The sequence below is a fragment of the Crassostrea angulata genome, chromosome 2, assembly GCF_025612915.1.
Source record: "Crassostrea angulata isolate pt1a10 chromosome 2, ASM2561291v2, whole genome shotgun sequence".
NCBI classification, from domain to species: domain Eukaryota; kingdom Metazoa; phylum Mollusca; class Bivalvia; order Ostreida; family Ostreidae; genus Magallana; species Magallana angulata.
In genome coordinates, this window is record NC_069112.1 from 62,795,105 (window position 1) to 62,814,616 (window position 19,512).

The following is a 19,512-nucleotide window of genomic DNA, read 5'->3' on the forward strand; positions in this document are numbered from 1 at the left end:
AGGGTGTGCAAAGCGAAATTCAAATGTTTGTACTGTGACTACACGTTGAAGTGTTTATCTCATCGCACCGCACATGTCTACAATGAGCACAGAGATAAATTATTTAAATTTGAAAACTGCAGCGTCGAATATTTTTAAGAGAAAAAATGGCAACGACACCAGCAGACATGCAAGGTATGCTACTATATAGTTTTGATTTCTATATCTTTGTTCATGAATTTTAAAATATATTTATCGTGCCTGCAGGCGCCTGCATCCGTGCCGGTGAATCAAATGGAGTGCTCACCTCCCCACCTTCCTCCGTCTCTGTAAATTATATTCTCCTTCTTACCTATAGAAAATGTATGCGTATAAATTCTTTAAAATAGTTTATTTCAGTTTTATCTTTGAATGCACTTTTGAAACTTACACAATGTTACAGAATCAATATTTTACATGTTGTTTTGTTATTTCATTGAAGAGATAAAAATCTAATGAATCATACATACCAGTCTAAACATAGGGGCTCTCGGGGTTGAGTGAATTATAATCGGCCTGGCATCTAACCAAACATCGTTAGTCTAAAAAATAAATAAAATAAAATAAATTTTAGATGTCTATAAAAAAATTTACTTATATGATATTGTCGATATCGCATTTTCATCGTTTTACATTTGTCGAATGGTAATACCCAGCATTTTTATGCAAAGTATCTCTAGCTTAGAAAACTCGCGGAGTCTTAGTCTTGTGAAATTAGATTTTTTTTAATATTTATATTTCGTTTATTAAATACATAAAGAACTTCAGAAAAGTCAATATGTTAAAAAGTTTATATCAAAAGGAGGTTGGAGAAATCAATCAGTCAGTCTGTTGGGTGGGCGCCTCTGCCTTGTCGACGGCGGAGTGGTCTTGGTTGAGGAGCTGGCATGACTGGTGGTGGTGTGGGGGTCGAACTTGAATAGGTACATCGTGGACTCTTCTCCTCACACATAGCGTCAGAATTAACACTAAAAAAGTTAATTTTTTTTAAAGTCCCTCATGATAACTGCATCAAACTCGGTAAGTGACTGGGACTCGATCTCGATGTCCACCCGTCTCCTCAGACACCTTCTCTTGATCGCACAAACAATCATCACCGAAAAGACCACCACACCCGTCCCTCCCACGATAACATATATCCAAGGTTTGTCTTAATAAATCTACGATATACGTTTACATAACTTTTTATTTTTTTACGGATGGATAACCTTGTCATGCTTGCTGTGCTCGGATTTAGCAAAGTAAACTAGGTTATGTAACCTTTGCTTTTAAATAGAATGTTAAACAATAACTCTTAGTAAGGAAAAAGCTTTATGACAGAGTAGCAGGATGTAATAGTTATGGCGGTGTTCAAAGAAAGTGTTCGGGAGGTATACTTAAAAATACATCATGAATGTAATTGAGTGAAACGCGTGTCTCCGGTGTCGGTAGAAATTTCTGAACTTAATCTGTTTATTGGATTAAAAACTGTCATTTATGCTAAAATAAAAGCTACAAGTCTTATGTCTTTGTCGATATTAGCCTACCGTGATGAAGAAGGAAATTACGTTGACCTAACAGGAAATCATGGTACAACAGAGTGAAGATCGTATGCTCATGGAATACGCAAGTGGTGATGGAAGCCAGAGAGGTTAAGCTTCGACTACTAACGGCCACCTGAAGATAGGCGACAGAGATGGAAGGCAAATATTGTACAACAGAGTGAAGATGATGAGCTCATTGAATACCCAAGGAGGAGCTGGCGAGGACTATTTAATTGGCCGATATTGAGAAGGTGCTGGATTTAAGTGGTGCCGGTACTGAGAAATTTCACGGCAGTGCTGTCATTTGCCCCATGATTAGATGTTCTTTACCAAACCTAGCCTAAGCCTGGCAATATTTAGAAAGTTTTCATTTTGAAGCTGTTCAAATAGTTGAAAAGAACCTCGATATGTATTTTAAGCCTGGGATAACTTGGAATTTATTTTAAAATGTTTCTGACACTTAAATGCAACAAATTTTGAATCAACGTGATAGTGCTGTTATTTTAGAATTCATTCTGATCATACATGTACTTTTCGAATTTCATTTTGCTGCAACAGAATGGAACTCGGTTTCCGTAATCATCCCCAAGGAGGTCATTCCAGCCATGGAATATCTGGCCAACCCATTGACAAGGAAGAATTTTGGCATTAAAGGGGAAAACATTTTTTTTTATTTGCCAACTCGGGTAGGGATGTTATTCCAGTTGTCTACCATGTGCTGATATAGTGATCATACATGTACTTTTCGAATTTCATTTTGCTGCAACAGAATGGAACTCTGTTTCCGTAATCATCCCCAAGGAGGTCATTCCAGCCATGGAATATCTGGCCAACCCATTGACAAGGAAGAATTTTGGCATTAAAGGGGAAAACATTTTTTTTTATTTGCCAACTCGGGTAGGGATGTTATTCCAGTTTTCTACCATGTGCTGATATAGTGATCTGATTTTAGTTTTTCCTTGTCAAAGGTTTTCTTCACAAACATTCCTTCACAAACAAAAAAAATATATATAGATACATTACCTATTTTAACAGCTATGGATGTTGTCAGAGCGGTCAGAAAGTCTCAAGAAGTCGGTGTGACCTCAAATTTCCAGAGAGAGTCCATGCGACGAATCTGAGGAAACACTGTGCCACTATAGCTGAAGTAAGTTATGATATTATTGTTGGGTTGTTCTATTTTAAGTTATTATCAACATATAAAACTGCACCATTGATGAAGAAAAATATTGTCAGAAATTACTTTTGAAAATTAATTGAAATTAGTTTCTTAAAAAAAAAAATCCTAGGATCAAGGTACTTTACATATTTGTTCCTAGATTCTCACTGTATGAGAAGTCGTTTCTGACTTTAGACAGGGGGCGACAATCTCGCAAATTTAAAGTGAAACAAAATGTATATAGGTCAATTTTCGTCCTTTTCCTAAGAAATCAGAGAGCGGTTTTGTGAAACGTTTATTAAGTGACATGTTGAAACAAGTGAAAAAACGCATGCAGTGTAATCCTAACGATTATTTACGATTGAACTTAGGACACCCCTCTTCAGACTCTGAGATTTGGTACGAATTTACTCAAAGTAAAAAACTGAACGAAGCTACCGTTGTCATCAGTTTTATAAACATAATACTCTGTTATTGCAGTAATATCATCGTTAAAACATCAACCTTATCATCAACCTGAAATCCTTTAATTCTAAAAGAAATAAAATTATTTTTTAAAAAACATTGTTAATTTGTATACTCTTAAGAGGATTATCAACAAAACACATCGGAAATAGAAATTCTGACGTCTGCATCAAGTGATAACAGCCTCTCAGATATAAATCTTGGATCTACTAGTTCGAACAGTTTCACGACCAAAGACGAGCCAAACATATCAAATGGGATTGAAGTCAGATTTGGATGGAACGTTCACATAATCAGACACTTCTTTCCGTTTGAATCTCGTGTCCAGATATTTCTAAAACTAGTTTAAAGATAAAATAACTTTAAATTGATTATAGCGATGATAGCAGCGTATTGCTGTTAAATACACGAACGGTGGGCTCAAGTCTAGGGACGATACCTCCTGTAATTAGTCAACTTTACGTATATTGTAAGAATTTGAAACACTCAATAATCATCTGAAGGTGATCAATTATTCCAGTTCATATGGAGAGTTATTTGTTTTAGGAATTTAAATAAAAAGAAATAAAGGTTTCAAGGTTAGTTTTTAAACTGGATTACTTTTTTTTTAATTTTCCAAGGTAAACCGATGAAAGAAGTAAGCAAATCAATGTAACGATATATGTAAATAGAAAGCACCAAAGATTATAAATGCACCCTCCTTGCATTATTTTAAATTGAACGTTTCTATGTTTTGTTTTATAGAACTTGATAGATTATCTACATGAATCACCACTTATGGAAGGGAACAAAATGCTGACTCTCATAAACGCCGACAAATTCCTGAACCCTGATGACAGACTTCAACCTCTGTTATCAAGGAACAACAACATCATTGAAATCGCTGTGGAGGAACTGGAAATGGTAGACCCAATTATTTTTAAAAATATAATGAGACGGTCAAAACACAAAAATCAGATGAGAATGCAGAGAAATTGGTTAAAATGGCCTTGGGGAAATTGTAAGTCTCTCTCTCTCAACTCATAGACATCCTGTTTGCGCATAACTACTTATAATGAGATTTTATAATTTATTTAAGAAATAAGGAATCATTCATTGAGTATTATGAGGCGATAATTTCGGTCGGGGCGTGTTCAAATTCAATATAGCCCAAAGGACTCTATGATAGATTTCATCACATCCCGCCCGAAATAATACGTCAGAATATTTAACAAATGATTCCTTATAACTTATATTTATATATCATTTTTCAGCAATTGTACGATCAAATATTTGAATATAAAAAAGCAAACCCTGCTTGTGCCCCAACTATACGTCGTTTGAATTTATTGGACTGTTTAGTACAAAATCGATACACTGTGTTATCATAGGCAAAGACAGTAATGAATGTAAATATATTTGTATAATATAATTTGTAAGGGTAATAAAAAGGAGCCTGTGGCGGTACTTAATCAATACACACTATTGTTTCTTGCTGGACGACCTTTAGACGTCCAGCGGGAAGATGAGACGATAGAGGGGGACACCTCCCCTTCGATTGAGGAGTTATGCCAACGAAAGAATTTGAGGTTCCCATTGGAGGTAACCTTCCTTGGAGGACCCCCGAGAGGCGAGAGTTCTTTGAGAAGGCCTTAATCGAGATGAAAGAAAAACTCTTCTATACCACTTCGAATTCAGAGATTCGTTTGGTAGAAAACATTGAGTTCTTGGCGACCAAAATGATTTCTATTCTGGATTACTAATTGGTAATTAAATAATGTTATCACATGCACAAAATGCATACCTTGCAAAATGTCAGTTTTAGCTGCTTTTAAATACCAGATCGTATCCGGGCAAATTGTGAAAGTTGCTGTTCTTTTAAGCTCTGACACTTAATCTGAAACCTAAAACTACAGGCCTCTGAATTTCTATAAATGAAAAGAATATTTTATATAGAGGGGGTATATTAATCAGTTATAAAAATGCTTATTTATAGAAATTCAGGTGCTTATATGAGCTTTTTTATATTATGGAACTTTAGATAGGTCATTCAGAAATAGTGAATGCTGTCTTGCCGGAGAGACTCCTGGGCTTACGAAGCAGTCATATCCGCTGAAAGAGTGACATTGTCCTTTTGACCCTTAACTACGGTAAGCGACAAACTTTTCAATAATCTTATTCAAGGGGCATATTACCTCTATCCTTTCGCCTACTTCCAGCTTACGGGTAATTGGACCTTTTTTTAACGAATTAAAAATGCATTACTTCATTCTTACCCTCTTCTGCAGCAATGCTCCAAAGATCAGACCCAAAGACGAATTTTTAACAAAGATATCAAGTTAACGGCTTTTGAGTCTCCAATGTCATTCTGTGACCCTCATTGCAGAAAGAGATTCCTACTTTCAATTCCTAAGACGAACCAAATCGAAAGATGGAAGAAACGTACTTAAAAAACCTTTGTCTTCTGTCAGTTCAACTTGAAAACAGATTTAAAAATGTTAAAAAAAGTTTTTTACGGCTAAATGCCAACAACTCTTAATTCTTAGATTAGAAATTTCACCATGTCCTGTCTGTCGAATGTAAAAAAGAAAGCTTGAGCTGCATGTCTGTGTCTTGTTTTTGTTTTAATCCTCAACTGGGATAGCATTAGCTGAACACACGATCATTAAAACCCACAAATATTCATTACCCGATTTTATACGAATTAAATTATTTGCTGTCTATCCTTTATCCTCAAATTTCATTGAAAATCTGTGATTGCATATTTACATGTATCAGCAACCTGTTCAATATCCACGAAGAATAACTCTCTCATCCCCGATTTCATTTGAATTATGGAGAATGCGCCTGTTAAGAATGTTAACCCAGTGACATTCCAACACCTTCAAATAGCCGCTCGCGACCAGAGTTTGACCGGGCCTGTTCATATTGTAGTGGTTGTCGACTACTCCAAGGACGAGTTACCTATGATGACGGGCTGTGACGTCACCTGGCGGGAGCCCGTGGCGAAGACCCCGATCACTCTTTGGACTGCTGCCTGAACGAGAACAAGCCGTATTCCAATACAGACCAAATCAGCTATGTATCGGTAAGTTCGGGGCAACCCACATATGATATAGGTGTAAAAACACTATATTGGCGCCCAACTCGAGGCCCGAACTCCGATTTAGCGAAAGGAAAATTTTTTTCCCGTAGTCTGTCAGAATTTTTTCTTCTTGAGTCAAATTTTTCAAAATAAACGTGTGTAGCCGCCATTTTGGGGGCTCCGCGTGGTTAAACTTATTGAACATATAGCATTCTATGATAGTATTGTTAGCTTAGAGTAGGATTCTTTTATTTGTTTAGGCAACGTTGTTTTTGCATCATACTTTTATATTTTGCATTTATCTTTGCACTATTTTTTCTGTCCACGTGCTTCGGTGTGCGCCATTTTGAAAATGAACGATTCTTTAGAGAATGCCTTTGCAGCGTTAGGGCTTAGCGAAAGTGATAGCGATGACACCATAACGCCCATGGGGGAACCTTCTGTTCAAATTGGGCGCTCGTCTCGCAAGCATAGTTATGGTAGGCTAAGTGATGAAGAGGATGAGCACCTTTACACTCCTAGACCATCGGTGAGAGAGCACATGTACTCTGCTTCAGACAGCGAGGAAGAAAGTCACCCCCCGGTGAGTAGTACGGGGTACCTTCGGGGTGAAACTGCGTTGCCCAACCGTCAGGGGAGGGGGGTTGGTAGTACCCAGGGTGCCAGTTATATTAGGCCAGCACAGTTTCAGGTCCCTAGTGCAGTACATTCAGGTGTTAGTCAGGGGTCTGTGATAAGATGCAGTTCGCCGGTGGGGGATTATGACTTTGTCCCACCCAGTGCTATATATAGGGACCCCATTTCATGCGGTTCTTATGTGGCCCCTACCCCTGGGAAATCCCCGCCAGGCCATAGTGCTAAGGCTACACTTGAGTCCAGGGATCCTGTTATTTTGCCTCAGCCGGTATCTTCAGCCAGTCCTGTACTGGCACCTCAGGCCTTGGTCTTTGATTCCCCACCCACCCCTGGTCAGCAGCCCCACCCCTCTCCTGCTGGGGCCACAGGCCCCGCACCCCAGCCCTTGGGGGGTCAGCATGCCAGTCACCTGGGGGCCTCCTCAGTCCTGACGAATCCGTTTCCGGGGAACAATTATGTAGCTCCTAGTTCGGCCCAGCTCACTGATTTGCAAGTGCAGGGCTCTACAACGCAGACTTCTACGACCCAGGGACAGATTGTAGTGACATCTAGTGGGGGGACTTCCACCTCGGGGCAATTACACCAGTCACATGTCGACCCAGGCTATGCACATACCACGCCCTACCCCTTCCCGGGCTATCAAACTGTAGTTAGCCCTGATGGCACCCCCTGGGGCCTGTTCGTACCTCCATCTAGCAGCCTTGGTTGCCCTGCCCCTGCACCTGTGGTGCCGCCCCAGCCTTATTATTTTAGACAGGAGGGGGGAGGTAGAGTAGCTCAGGTTTACCCACAAATGTACGAGTCCTCTCCCAGGGAGACTGGGGTACACTTTCTTAATCCTAGCATACATGCTTATGCCCCACAGCAACCCAATGGCCCCCCACCCAGGGACCTTTCACCTGATTACGGGAGAACCCAGGCCCCCGCTGGGCCGCCCAGTTTGCTGACCCGGCAACATCGTCCACCCTTTGCATTACCTACCCAGCCCTTGCCCCACCCTGTTACCACTACCTCGCGCCGCACATTACGCAGTCACGGCGATAGGCCACCTGCGCCCCGTAGCAAGCCGAAGTACAAGGACCTGCGGTATGATGGCAAATCCAGCTGGAAGGCGTTCCTTCATAAGTTCGTGAGGCTCTCGCGCAGCCAGCAATGGACCAAGGCCGAGCAACATGACCAGTTCTGCTTTTTCCTGGAGGGCGCAGCCAGCGAGTATTATACTCTCCTACTGGAAGTCTGTCCCCGTCCACGGTTTAAGGACATCCTCAAGAAGTTTGACAAGCGCTTTGGTACCTCGGCTCCGGATCTCACCCACCAACTCAATTTCCAGTCTGCAACGCAGAACAGCGGTGAGTCCCTGAGAGAATGGGCAGATCGTGTGCTCACATTAGCCACACGAGCTTTCCCCCAGTTGCCAGACATTCACACCCAGGCCATCCCCCGCCTATGCTATGGTGCGGAAGATGTTGACGCTGGCCTGCATGCGCTGGATGGCAGCCCTAAGACGGTCGAGGAGGCATTGGACAGAATGCAGTATTACCAACACTCGCGCCGCAGCAAGCCTCACCGGCATAAGACAGTGAGGGAGTTGACAGAGGAGGCCGCTTGGTCAGAGGGAGTGGAGGCAGACAGGAAGTCTAATGATGAGATTGCGAGCCGTGTATCTAAGCTAGAAGAAGCCCTGAGGGAGAAGAGAGACACCCCCGCCTTGTCAGAGAGTAAAGAGGTGCAGGACTTGAGAGGACGGGTGTATCAACTGGAGATGGCCCTGAGGGAGGCCGGAGGGAAGCTTGAGGCCACCCCATCACCTATGAGTAAGAGTGGGGGTCCCAGGGAAAGTTTGTGCTACGGGTGCGGTGAAAGAGGACACTTCCGTCGGGAGTGCCCTTTGGATAATAGGCGTAGGTCAGATGGAGGGGTAGGTGGGGCAGAGAGACACCCCCCACCCAATCGAGGTGCCAATCCAGCAGAGGGGAACCGCGGAGGACCTAGGTTAAGGAATAGATCCTCCAGTGAGAATCGGCCTTCAGGAGCCGTGCGCATGCTGACCCCGGATAGAAGTACGGAGGCAGGGAGGCACCCCGTAGATGATAGAGTTCAGGGACAACCTACGGAGAAGTCAAGTTGTGACCAGCAAGCAGCTGAGGCTCGCTCTTGCATGAAGAGCGGGAAGGCACGTAGTGGGCTGAAGGTGAGATTTGAGCGGTCCAAGTCACCCGATCTGTTTTCCGATGATGAACCTGTGGTTCCGGGGAGGGGATTCTCAACTCCAACCGACCAGAGTCCTGAGCGTGTGCCGGATTTCAGTGTAGAGATTGCCGAGTTTAGGGAGACTGAGGTTGAGGTCATGGAGGACATTGAAGAGGACTGGATGCCCCAGTCAAGTAAGACGGCCGGGGAGGTAGAGGACCTGTGTGTGGTGGTGGGGCAGGTACGCCCACAGACCAGTTACTCGGTTCCATTGAGGATCCAAGGGTTATCTATAGAGGCCGTGGCGGACACCGGGGCAGAGGTTAGTGTCCTAGGGAAGATGTTTTATGACCAGCTAGAACAAAAGCCCCCTATTAAAAGGCATGTTACCTTGCTGCAGGCAGGACACGGAGCGAGACTTAAGGGTTTTGTAGCAGGACCATTTGATTTTCGTGTGGGCCAGCGCACACTTAAGGTTGACCTGTATGTTGCTCCTCTCAAGGACCAGATGCTACTGGGGATGGACATCATGAGAGACCACGGTGCTCAGCTTGACCTGAGGCATGGGATTCCGATACTAATTCTCGGCGGTGAGACAATTCGAATGACCTATGGACGGGGGAATGCTCGGACGGAAGCCAATGTGACTTTGGTGAGGAAGGTTCGAGTTCCTGCAGGCTCTGTAGTCATGTGCCCTTTTAGGCTAGAGAGAAGACTGTCAGATTACCTGGTTGTGCCAAGGATTGAGGACTTGTCGGATGCCTTACTCATGCCACATACGTATCACGCTGCGGGAGAGGCGTCCCTGGCTTGCTTAGTTAATGCGTCTGGAAAGGATGTGTCCTTGGAGGAGGGCAGTGTTATCGGAGAGGCAGTTGAGGCGGAGCCATACGTGCCGGTGCCCTATTTGATGAGGGAGGTGCGTAGCATGGCTGAGAGTGGGCCCGAGGGCACACCACCGGAAGTACCCACCCATTTGCAGGACCTGCTAGAACGATCCTCTGCGGAGTTGAGTGATGAGGAGCGGTCCCAACTTGCTAGCCTGCTGTCTGAGTTCCAAGATGTGTTTGCCCGGAGTGAGTTTGATTTTGGAAACTTCACTGCTCTTGAGCATGAGATTGACATTGCAGATGCACCGCCAGTCAAGGAGAGGATGCGGCGTACTCCTGTGTTCTTTGCGGGCGAAGAGGAGGCGCACCTCAAAAAGATGCTTGACGCTGGAGTGATCCAGCCCTCCATGTCCGAGTGGGCTTCAGCGCCAGTCCTCATCCGTAAGAAGGACGGACAAGTCAGGTGGTGTCTCGACTACCGCCGGTTGAACAATGTCACCCGGAAGGATGTTTTTCCCCTTCCCCTCATTGATGAGTGCCTTGATACCCTCTCGGGAAATGTGTGGTTCTCGAAGCTAGACGCTAACTCCGCATTTCATCAAATTATGATCAGCCCCAAGGACAGAAAGAAAACTGCCTTCATTACCCGGTATGGCCTATTTGAGTTCCGGAGAATGGGGTTTGGTCTCTGTAATGCCCCTGCTACCTTCTCCCGGGCGATGAATTTAGTGTTACGCGGGCTGACCTGGAGTATCGTTCTGGCCTTCTTGGATGACGCCCTGGTGCTGGGGAGTGATTTTGATGACCACCTGGCTAACTTGCGACAGGTGTTCCAGCGATTCCGAGATTATGACTTGAAGTTCAAGCCCAAGAAGTGTGAGCTGTTCCGGCGCCGAGTGGAGTTTCTGGGAAGGCAGGTCAGTGGAACGGGAGTAGAAATGGGGGATGAATACATAGAGGCCGTGAAGCATTGGGAGACTCCCACTACTGTTAAGGAGGTGGAGCGGTTCCTAGGCTTCGCCAATTACCATAGAGGGTTTATTGCTGGCTTTGCTCAGATGGCACATCCGCTGTATAACATCACTGGCAAGAAACCCTTTGTCTGGGGACCTGAGCAGCAGACAGCCTTTGAGAACCTCCGGAGAGCCCTCACTTCACCCCCGGTACTGGCTCTGCCTACAGCCAATGATCAGTTTGTGCTGGACACAGATGCGTCTGCAGAAGCCATAGGAGCTGAGCTGTGCCAAGTTGAAGAGGGGCAGGAGCGAACCATAGCCTACGGGAGCCTCACCTTGTCCGCGGAGCAGAAAAAATACTGTACTACTCGGAAAGAGCTCCTGGCCGTCATCCGGTTCACACGCATGTATCGCCATTATCTACTAGGCCGGAGATTTATTGTACGTACGGACCACCATAGTCTCATCTGGTTGCTGAACTTAAGGTACCCCCAGGATCAACTAGCTCGTTGGTTGGAGGAGCTCAGCCAGTACAATATGGTCATCCAACATCGGCCCGGTAAGCGTCACGTGAATGCTGACGCGCTTTCTCGACCAACCATGTCTTCCAGATGTCAGGGGGTGGACTTCACTTTGAATCTTAGTGATTTGCCCTGCGGTGGATGTCGCAAGTGCACCAGAGCCCATCAATTGTGGAATGTATTTACTGATGAGGTAGACGATGTAGCCCCGCTTGCTAGGCCAGGAAGTTGGATCTACTCTCCTTTGCCGGAGGACGAGCTCGAGGGGACAGTAGACGGCCGTGCATCAGGAGAAGCCCAGCCATCGGTCAGTGAGATAGCCCTCGGATATGTATCTGGAGGACTTCTGGGACGGACTGGCGGTTTTCCCTATCCTGAGATTGACTCTGAGGGCGAGAGTAGCCCGGATGGACCTTGTAGGACCCATATCCGGATCAGCAGGTACCCTCAGTTCGCTTGCGTGATGGGAGTCTCTCCAGCGGACCTCGAAGGCCCGACGTCACTTGTAGGCCTCACCCCTAAGGAGATGAGTCTTAGCCAGTCTAATGACCCAGAGTTAGGCTTGATCTTGGATTGGTTGGAGGGAGAACTGGGACCAGATGAGGGCGAATTGTTTCTGACCAGCCCGGCTGTGAAACACTACTACATCAACAGGAATCTGTTATATCTGGATAGTGACAAAGTCCTTTGGAAAGAGATAGAGGAGGGGGGAGAGAAGAAAAGAGTTTTGATTGTGCCCCGTGACCTGAGACGAGAGGTACTGCGCCTTTGCCACGAGGTGCCGGCAGCTGGACACCAGGGAATCGAACGAACTAAAGCCAGGCTGAGGGAGCACTTCTTTTGGTACAGAATGATGAGAGAGGCTGAGAACTTTGTCAGTACTTGCGGCCCTTGTAGTAGAAACAAACGTCCCCAGCGCCACGCCAGGGCGGAGATGATTAAGTACCATGCTGGGGCACCCATGGAGAGGGTGCACCTGGACTTCTTAGGACCACTTCCACGGACTCCGAGGGGAAATGAGTATGTCTTGGTCATGGTAGACCAGTTCACAAAATGGGTGGAATGCATTCCCCTCCCTTCACAGACGGCCGAGGTTACAGCTACAGCCGCGGTAAATGAGTTCTTCGTTAGGTTTGGGTGCCCATTCCAGATCTATACAGACCAAGGGCGTAATTTTGAGAGCAAGCTGTTCACGGCGGTGTGTGAACTCTTGGAGATCCACAAGGCTCGTACCACCCCTTATCGCCCGTCGGCTAACGGACAGGTTGAACGTTATAATCGGACTCTCATGGATGCTGTCAGATGCTATATTGACAAGGCCCAGGATTGTTGGGATGAGCATCTTGCACAGATAGCCGGGGCTCTGCGCTCTGCAGTGAACCGTAACTCTGGTTTCACCGCCAATAAACTGATGTTGGGCAGGGAAGTTAACACACCAGCCAGCTTAATGTACAGGCCTCCCCTTCAAGAGGATCCGGTGAATGTTGGTACTTATGTGACAGATCTAGAGGAGAGGATACAGTCGGCGCATGAGACCGCCCGTAGACGCTTGAACACCTCGGAAGAGCGGATGAAGAGGGATTTTGACATTAAGGCAGCCACCCGCCCCTTTGAGGAGGGTGACTTGGTATACCTGCTAGATACGGCGACTGTTAAGGGCAAGTGCCGGAAGTTGAGCCCATCCTGGAAGGGCCCAGGAATCATCCTCAAGAGGCTGTCACCTTACCTTTACCGTGTGAAGACTAAGACAGCTGTGATGGTGGCAAACCACGACCGCCTTAAGAAGTGTAACGACAGGGATATTCCCTTGTGGCTGGCCCGATATCAGGAGAAGTTCGTGAGTGGTTCACCATGTGATGTAAGATCTGATGAAGATTCCGAGGCGCAAGGTTCGACTTCTCAGGGAAAAAGAGCCATCGAGGGCCCAGTTGAAGGTGATAACTGTCGGCCTCAACCCGCTCGCCGCAGAGGACGTCCTCGGAAGCGGGGTAAGACTCCTGAGGAACCCTATCGAGGAGGAGACCGACCCCCGAGGCCCAGCCAGTCATCCTCTGATACCACAGAAAAGTCCCCAGAAACATCCACAGATACCGAGCTCTATTGCCTCTGTCATCGTCCTGATGACGGAAAACTAATGGTCCAGTGTGACCAGTGCGACCGCTGGTACCACGGCTTGTGTGTGGGTGTCTCGCCGGAGGACGCCACCACTATGGACCAGTTCGTGTGTCCGACGTGTATGGGGGGAATATCTATTAATAGGGTCTTTTTGTTTTACAGAGATGACGATGATTACGATGAAGAAGAGGCCCCGCAGGCCCCCCCACCACCGGGGGCCGCAAGGAGGAGAGGTTCGAGAGGGCCGAGTTCGACTTGCCCGTTCCTGGGGTGCCTGGTGCGGACCCGCACCATGAGAACTCATGTGACAGTGGCCCACCTACATCCAGTGTTCCGGAGGTCTGTGCCCCCTGAGGCGGGGGCCAGCCTCCGGTACCGCGTGCTTATGTGGATGTCTCACCACCTGCTGGGGGAAGGAGCCACTCCAGAGGACCTGGCGAGGGACGTCCCAACAGGCGAAGTGTTCCAGGAGCCCGCCGCCGGTGTTCCCAGCGATTTGAATCGGGCCATGGAGGCACTGTGCCGGTTCGTGGGGGAGGACCCCCCTCACCGATTTGCCCTGTTCGGTCGGCTACATCCCGCTCTCCTGTTACATTGGAGGGTTCAGGCACATCTAGTTTCCCGGTTGGGCCCGGACCTAAGGAGGGCCTACCGGGAGCTGTGGAGCAACGAGACAGTCAGCGGACACCCATTGTCACAGTACGGTATGTTTAGGCTCTTGCCACCCCCGCCCCCGGCTCCTTGCCATGAGGACTGGGATGCCCCTGATCCCCCAGTCCTGGGGAGCATCTGCCTGGAGGAGGACGAGGACGAGGACGCCACTACCCCTCCAGAGAGCTTCAGACAGGAGGAGTCCGAGGACGAGGAAGCGACTACCCCTCGAGAGAGCTTCAGACGGGAGGAGACCGAAGTAGATGAAGCAGCGACCCCGCCCGAGGAGGAGCCGGAGGACTATGGCCCAGACCCGACCTCGTCCGAAGATGAGCTGGTTGGCGCCTTGGAGCCCTGATCCCCCTGGGTTGCAGGAAGAGCGAGGGGAGTAGAGTTCTCTCCGGAGTTCCCCCGCCCGCCACCTGGGACTGCGACAGGAGGGTACATAGCAGTAGACTACCCTCGCGGATATGCTGGAGCCCGCCGGGTCCACATCTTGATCCTGGAGGAGTGGTAGGTACCCGCCCTCCTATGTCCCCCCCCCCCCCCCGACCCTGTTTCCTGGACGGTTAATAGTTGGCGTTTTCTATTGGGCGGAGGCCATCATGTCTTGTATGGCCCCATCTGCCCATATTCTGAACTCGTAAAAGTGAGGGTTGTTGATCCCAGTATTGATTGGGATGGGCGTTACGCGCCCCCTGGTGATGTGTTGGTTGTAAGTCCAGCTTAGTGGAGTGGACGGAGCCGGCCCACTGGTAGTGTGGGCCGAGTCCCTTCGAAGAAAACGGAGGGGAGTGTAGTGGTTGTCGACTACTCCAAGGACGAGTTACCTATGATGACGGGCTGTGACGTCACCTGGCGGGAGCCCGTGGCGAAGACCCCGATCACTCTTTGGACTGCTGCCTGAACGAGAACAAGCCGTATTCCAATACAGACCAAATCAGCTATGTATCGGTAAGTTCGGGGCAACCCACATATGATATAGGTGTAAAAACACTATAATATCTTAGCTAACGCTATCCGGCCACATTGTTTACAAGCGGCACTCATTTTTATTAATAAACTGATGAACATATACTGTCCTCTCAACCAATCGCTAGGCGCCTATCTATTTTATATGTATCACAACATTGGGTATCGACTTCAGATGGACGGAAGCACGCTTTCTCTTCTTTCTATTATCATCAAAATTGACTACACAACTCAACAATTTTTACTTTCGCACAAGTAACAAGCGACATAGCGTAGGAATCTTAGGATTAAAAGAGCCACACTGTATAGATGATGTATTAAGCTTCATGTTAACTATACATTATCTTAACTATACATTATCCAGGGCTGCTAAAATGCAGTCGGTTGAGTGATATGGAAGTGTTAAGTAACTGTGCATTCCTGCAGTTCATTCATTCAGAAAGAAACTAATGAAGAACATGTTATTTTAAAAAATAATAATTAAAACCTACAATTTATAAGTTCAAAATTTTGATGATGGTTAATTATGATTTTTTAAACACATTCAATTTGTCAATACCAAATGCAACTCAGCAATAGAGGAAACATTTAAAGTAGTGTTACCTACTATATTAGATGGTACCGTGTAATGAATATTAGACTTCTGAAATCACAATGTGCACAGGTTTTTATGTTTTTCTCTAACACTCTTTTTCTTGTTTTTTTTTCAGGAAGATAGTTACAAACAGGGAGTGGTGTGGGTCTTTAAAGTACTACACCAACTGCAGACAGACTTGGGCCATTGAAAACTTGTTCAGTCACACCCTCCTGCACTACTGTCCCAAACAGAATTCTTTTTCCTGATTCTTATCATATACGAAATATGTTGGCTATCTTAGACCATAAAAACCACCTGGGAAGGGCAGTGCGTGTAAGAGAAGATGGAGAACCATATGTCCAAGCACAGGTCTCAAGACGTACAAAACAGTGGGTTGCTTATGAAAAAAACAAGTTGTTGTCCTTTAAAAAAGGACTACAATACGTGGACCATTTGCATGTGTTTCCAACAAAAACGTGAAAGCCTTCAGATTACTAGAAATTTCACTGACTCTAGCCCTCTGCTTTTAACCACTAAATTTGTACTTTGTATTACGTATACATGTATGTATAGCCCTGACTTTTTATCTCAGCATTTAAAGGATTCATACTTCTGAAATAATTATGATCTATCTATGAATGAAGCTTGCATGTATAGTATCAAGCATTCGGTGAATTCTACTATTTGCGCATACATTACGATTCGCACTACTTTTTTAACTATGCAGTGACAGCTTTGTGTAAATTAAAAATTTTATATTTTGATGCATTTTTCTTGAGATTTAAACTTTTATACAGTGACATAATTATTCAATTATACTTAAACGCTTAAAACAATTCAATCGGGATGTTCTCTAGCCTCGCCTACTATAAAAGTAAAGTTAAGTTACATGTGTATTCGGAAAACAACAAAACATGCATTGCAAATTATGCTATTTGATGCATGTTGTAGTTTCGGCATAACAATAACTTATTTCATAATATTGAAAGTTCATATCACATGCCAATCATTTCTTTAAAAAGAACACTTTGTTTCTGTACTGTTTACCGACAACTTTACAATTATAGCGCCTTTGAACTTATGTGTGCATATGGCACGGAATCCCGACCCCGATTCAGATAAACGTGTGCTAGCCTGGTTCCCTGAGCTACCCATTACGCACAGGAACCAGGCTAGCTCATGCGCAGGCTGAATTTTCCCCATAGCATCCGGTTTAACCTCGCTTATATATTTTCTGCTCGGACCTCAGGGTCCACGCAAAAATGTCCTAAAGAGTACAAGTATATTCCAGGCAAAATTGATTTTGACTGTCCTCTTAAAAAGTTATATAATTTAAGTTCTATGTTATAATTGTTGTACAGTGTACATTATTTAAATTTCCTAAAGATAATCTCTTGGTGTATTGTTTTTTTCTATGGTAACTTAATTAAATACTGTAGAAGCTCATATTCGTTGGGTTAAAATTTGGTTGTTTTTAAACCAAATAATATTTCGTTGGGATTTAATTTCATTATAACGAAATCTCTAAAATGTATTAAGTCTGTATTTATTAATAATTGGATTTAAAATTGTCATGGACGTTGAATAATACTAACAACGAAAAAACAAAATTAAATCCTCAAGAAATATTTCTGCTTCTACAGTAGATAAAAATGCATAAGAAGAATCTGCATACCAGTATAATCCAATATTATTGAAGAATATGATTTCTTTTCTAATTTTCATGAAATATTTATTATTCATGAGTATTTTGATTTGCATGTTGCAGATTTGATGGTAGCCTGCATGAGGGAAACATATGGGAAGCCTTTGTCCAATTACATGAAAAGTGAGAAGGAGCTGAGTTTGAGGTCTTCTCAGCCTAATTTATCTGGGACGCAAAATCCAGGATCAAAGTTGCTTTTAGCATGTATGGAAAGCAGGAAAAACAGGTAAATAAGCATCTTTATTTTGGATTTAGTTAAAGAAATGCGTTTATAGTTATAACAATCATTATGAACAGTGAAAAGCTAATTACAATTCAAACTTGTGTGAAATAAATAGTTATATTAAATAAATATAGAGAAATATATACTTTATATACAATCTTTTGCATTATTTTATCATGGAATTAATCAGAGTCTGAATGTGCCGAGTGATACCCAGTGTACTGCCCATTAGGCTCTGGGAACCTCTGACGCACTGTACGACATACACAGGCTGGTACAGGAATGCCTCTTCCTGCACCAAGACGTCCATGTTGCCACAAAATGAAATTTCTGTATGCTTGATTTCTGAAAGTGGACATAGAAAAACTAGGGTCCTGGTTAGTTCTGTAGCTCCAATTCAATATGATTGCAACCCCCAGCACATCATGCCTCAAGCACAAATTGCGAAATTCAGGCTTTGAGGTAATGCATGGAGATTGCCTGCAGCAGATGTTCATGCGAGGATCATCAAAAATATGACAAACTCCACATGAACACCATGGCACATTTGAATTGGAACTACCAGAAACCTGTCCAGTAGCCTGTTGCTGTCACATCATAAACCGTTGCATATACTCTGGACCAGCTGCAATGGACGCCTTCATGACAGCTCTCATTTGATCTCAACTGCAGCCTAAAATTATAAAAAAAACTGTTATCAATAAAATGCAAATTGCTATCTTTAAAATGTTTATGCCAGTACCTCGAAATATATTTGAATAATTACCATTAGATTAATGCATTCCAACTCATTTGATATATTTTCAGGTCTAGCTTGAGCTGCCATCGTGTCATTTACACTGGGCTGATTATCAGCTCTCACATTCCTTGCACTCCTCCCTGCGTATAGATTAAATCGAACCTAGCGATACAACAAGAAAAAGAAGTGAACGAACTCGAGCATTATTCCTTCCAATCCAGAAGGACCTCATTGTAATGGAAGCGTGAACACCTGTACTTATGAACAACGCTCCTCGAAAATACATGTACATTTACAAGTATAATACTTACTGTAGCATTTGTCTTGAATTCACACAGTGGGTTCATGCAGTTGTTACAGCCTCTTATTTTGCAGACACAGCTTTTACATTTGCCTCTATTATCACAGGGACAACACCTCTACAAAAGTTTAACAAATAGTCAATAATATATAATTAGTTGCAAGTTCAATGTTTTTTTTTCATACAGTGTGTTTGTTTTTCATGATCAGAGAGACAAAAATTGTCCTTGCTTATTTATGTATAGTTACATTGTATGTAGTACATGTTTATGTAGTACATGTATATCTCAAGTGAATGGTTTATGATGCTCAATGCTCTGCTTGTCTTGTAAGGATCAGATTAGAATCTTTTGATTGTGAAAAATGGGCATATATAACATGCTGCAATTTCTTTGATACTTTTTTTAAGGTCACCTGAGTCACTCAGGTGACCTATTGCTATTTGTTTTTGTCCGTCGTTGTACGTCATTTGTTGGTCGTCAGTCGTTAACTTTTTAACATTTTTAGCTTCTTCTCTGGAACCACTGAATTAATTTCAACTAAATTTGGCTTACAGCATCTTTGGTAAAAGTGGAGTAAAAATTGTTAAATTTAGGGCCTCTGCCCCTCCGGGGCCTGAAGGATGGGGCTAAAACCATCAAAATTAATGCAATCTTTTAAAAAATCTTCTTTTTTACTCCTTGACATCAAACAGTCAAACTGCTTGCAAGATTGTAATAAGCATTGAGCTCTCTACCTAAATGGTGAAATTCATGGCCCCAGAGTCAGGGGTTCTGGCGCTAGAGTGGGGCTCTGATATTTATATAGTGAAAATGCATTGATTCTTTAAACATCTTCTCCTCTGCTCCAGGCCCATAAACTAGTACAT

General features: G+C 44.4%; 4 pseudogenes; 3 read left to right on the forward strand and 1 right to left on the reverse strand.

Moving 5' to 3' along the window:
• Positions 1-146: 146 nt before the first annotated feature.
• LOC128174642 (uncharacterized) lies at positions 147-6,185 on the forward strand (annotated as a pseudogene).
• Positions 6,186-12,543: 6,358 nt separating this feature from the next.
• On the forward strand, positions 12,544-14,486 carry LOC128174643 (uncharacterized; annotated as a pseudogene).
• Positions 14,487-15,074: 588 nt separating this feature from the next.
• Positions 15,075-17,612, forward strand: LOC128174644 (uncharacterized; annotated as a pseudogene).
• A 175-nt stretch (positions 17,613-17,787) lies between these two features.
• LOC128172728 (P2X purinoceptor 7-like) lies at positions 17,788-18,691 on the reverse strand (annotated as a pseudogene).
• Positions 18,692-19,512: the final 821 nt, after the last annotated feature.